Below are 4,198 nucleotides of genomic sequence, written 5' to 3' on the forward strand. Positions count from 1 at the left end.
TTATGTTGTAGATGACTTGTGGCTCAACATATATTTAATGTAAGGGATTTAATTTAATTTATAATCAAATAGGCCAAATCTTGGTTTAGTTGGGTATAAGTCAGGGATTTTTGGAGTCTTTAGATATTATGATTATCCAACTTGGAGAAGAGGATGGAGGATAGATTCAAACTTTGAAGAGCTAGTAGCTACAGCTTGAGAACCAAAGGATTGCTTGGTGGACCCAAGGGTACAAGTGCAGATTTTTCTTGGTGTTCTTATCTAATTGTGGATCTAGACTAGCTAGAAGTGGGATCTTGTTGGATCTTGCAGAACTGTTATTGTAATTATTGTTGTATTTGGCCACAATCTAGAAGGCCTTATAGTTGGGCATATTGCATGTAATCAATTATTTTTATGAATAAAGAGTTAGGATTTGGTATTAAATCTTGCATTTTTGTTGTGTTTCCATTGTGTGGTTATTTGTTGGGGGTTTAGACATCTCCTTTGGGGATTCTCTAGCCTTGCATTGCATCAATTAAAAATTAAATTTTCTAGATGGTCATGAATTGTGAAAATAGTTTTGTTGGCCCTTTTTTGTTTGGTAGATGAGTAGAAAAACTTAGAATTTTGATCCCCTTGTTGAAGCCATAGCTCTCTAGACTTTTATCTCAAATAATCTTCTTCTTTCTTCAATAATTCAAACCACTCCACTTATAATGTATGTTCCCTTGCACACGTATCACCATTTAAACTATGGTGTAAGATATGTTGATTAATCTCAGTTGGCTTTCCTTCTACTACCTTTCTTTCCTCAAAATATATTTAAAGACATGTTTATTCCATATTTTAATAAGCCCTTTTACATACTACATTTTCTTGTGAAACTAAAACATTTTAGTTCCAGGTTCTAATGGGGAATCCTTCCACCATTGTTTTAAAAGGCCATCAAAATGGGGATGATGATACTAGACACTTTCAAGTTTGAAGGATGGTCTAGAAAAACTAGTGAGAGGGGAATTTGGTAGAAGAACTAAAAGTTGAATAGGAAAATGATTAGATTCAAAATATGGTAGTATATCTGATAGGATAGTATAAATCTCCAATTTTCAGCATTGTGAGCATAGAAATCTATCTAATCTAACTACAATATGGTGGAACCCAACTCTTCTATTGGTCCAAGTGAAAGATCCAACTTGTGGATAAACATTAAATAGAGAGCAGTATTGTCAACAAACTAATTAAATTTTTGGGTAGCTCTAGGAGGGGGAATTATACCTCCAACCTTTTCTCTTGGATGCAAAATGTCATTAAAATCACCAATAATAATGAATTTGGCACTTGCTGATTGCTGAATTAAACTTGTAAGTGTGAGCCAAAGTTGTTGTTTATTTATCATAGGAGTAGGGCCATAAACATTAATCAATATGAATGAAAGTTCAAAATGTTGGATAGATAACATTTGGCAATTAGTTCCCTTATAATTTGTATGAGTTCCACATAATTTTATATTTTCAAGAAGAATCTGAATCTTGTATTTCAAAAGTGAAAGGTAGATTGAAAGAAATTAAGGACTTACTTTTTAATTTTAATAAATTATATATAATAATTTAAAAATACTAATAAATGACTCAATGGTCTTTCTTCAAATATTTTATATACATTCTTGTAAAGATATGTACTTTCACATATTTTATAAAGATAAATGTTTAAATATTTTATATAATTTTGTAAATAAAAACAATATTAATTATAATATATATTTTTAGATTAACACAAAAACAGGTTTAGAGGGGACCGAAAACCCCTTACAAAAGTGAAAGATAAACAGTAAGCATCACTAGGTTTTACAAGGACCCAAAACCTAAAGTTCACCACAAAACATCAAAATACCATTTTTTATAGGGACCTAAAACTAGAAGAGTAAACAAATAGAAGCAAACCCAGGTTTTACAAGGACCTAGAACCTAGAGTTAAAATAGAGAAAATTGGAAACAACAAAAAAATAGAACCAACACACTAACGAACCCGACCAACAACTAAAGAAGCTCTTTGATGACCTTCACTAACTCCTTGCTTACCTCCATAGTGGTTTGGACAATGTCTTCTATTGCAGGCCTAGGAGCCTCAAGAACTTCCTTCTTCATACTTTACCTTGTTTTCTTACATGGACCACCTGGACTCTTAGCCGCAAATGTGTCTGGAGACATAATCTCCTCATTACTCTTCTTCCCTAAACTAGCCGCAACAACACATAAGCTAGAAGTAACAAGCTCCATCTTATGTCCACTATCCTTGATCAATTATTGGAGTTCTAATTCATACTACTTAATTTTATTAGGAATATTTCCAACTTGGCTTTCCAGATGGGCTCTCAAAATTCTTTCATGATCCAAATCTTTCTACATCTCACCCACTTTTTTCTTTAGCACCTGAATAGAAAGAAAATGTGAACCCTCTTCCCAACCCTAATTTTCAATAGGAATGATCCAAATTGATTAAACACAAGCAGGTGTTGAATGCAGAAATGGATCAAGTGCTGAAAAATAGGGGGAAAGAGGGGGGTTATGTGTGATCTTTCTATTATGGGAGAGTATGTGCCAAAAACCTAAAATAGATAAAAGACAAATACTCACCTTGAATTTGGAAAATGCTATTTTTTAACGTCTATATGGACTTTCTAGAAAATTAGCAACCTATTCTAGACTAGAAATGTTGAGACAGAGAAAACCATAAATCTTTTGTGTTTTGAAGGGAGGTCAACCTTGATTCTATTGGCATGGCACAATCTTACCCTGGGGCACAATTGTACCCCAAAAAGTTGACCTTGACCTGCACTAATCTGACAAAATTTTTGTTCATGGATCTTGCAAGTTCGATCAAAAAGGGTATCTAAATCTACTCTCTGATTCATTGTTCCACACCTATATCTACAAGAAAAATGATTTTGTTGTTTGTATGGGGGGTTTTCCTTAGTCAAACCCTAGTTTGGAATTAACCTTGAAATATAATTGAAACAATATATATGCATAAACAAAGTAAATGGAACTATTCACCTTACTTATGTGGAAATCTTTGTGTTAGCTTCAAATCCTTGAATCCACAAGTATAGATGTTCCAAATCTATGTAGAAATGTATGTAAGATGTATCAAATCAATTTCATTAGATATTCAACACTAATCTTGAATGTATCTTTGTATAGAAGAAGGCTTGGATGAATGTGGAATAGAAATCTTCAACAAGAGGGCTCCATAGAGATTGAATCCTTCAATGGCTAACAATGGTCCTCCTTGATGAATTGGATGCTTGAACACTTGAATGTTTGATAGAACTTCACTTCATGTAGGTGGATACACTTCATAAAGGGTAGCTCCTAGCTCATAGAAAACTAGATCAGTCGTGCATAGATTGTAGATAGTGGATGCACTTATGAAGTTATGGATAATAAATGGATAGAAAGTAGATGTCAAAATGTGGGAAGAGGGCTTCCTTATATAGAGATCTAGGGCACTAGCTCCTAGTGAAGGTTGAAATAGGAGCATTAAATCCTATTTAACCTTAACCCTTAGGAATAGACCTAGTTTAAATGTAATTTGAAAGTCTACCATTCTAAAACTCGAAACAACCAACGCAGAAGTGGAAAAAGAATTTTTCTGAAGCCCAAGGCCATGAAACTCCTAGAAATTGAAAATAGGACTTGGGGTCAAGGACGAGGTCAACCCTACCCTAGGTTAGGGTTGAGGTCATCCTTGACCTAGGGTCGAGGTCAACCTTGACCCAGAGGTGAAAGTCCTCAGTTTCATAAAGCAGTTTGTTAGAAATAGGCTAGAAATAAAGAGAGAAAAGTAGAACAAGGGGAAAATAGTCAAATCATTGCAAAGACCCATTCAAGGTGCTTGCCATGACCCCAAACCACCTACTTGGAGGGCTAAATGCTCTTAACATGGAAGTGCTTCTATTTTAAGATAACACAACACCATAATCTCATTATAGAACCATGAGTCACCTTGAAGAGATGCATTAGCTTTAAGCTTGGCTCTATGAAGGAAAGACAAGTTCACCTGATGAGAACCATCCCCAATCACTTCACCAAACTTATTCATAGAGTCATTAATGGTTTCCTAGTTTTCCTTGATATGGTCTTGCTTCTTGGTGTTTAAGCCCTACTACTTCATAGCTCCTCTTTATTCTCCTTAGGTTGTGTTCTTTCATGATAAT

The sequence above is a fragment of the Cupressus sempervirens genome, chromosome 2 (assembly GCF_028749045.1).
Source record: "Cupressus sempervirens isolate cs-2001-9-10 chromosome 2, ASM2874904v1, whole genome shotgun sequence".
NCBI classification, from domain to species: domain Eukaryota; kingdom Viridiplantae; phylum Streptophyta; class Pinopsida; order Cupressales; family Cupressaceae; genus Cupressus; species Cupressus sempervirens.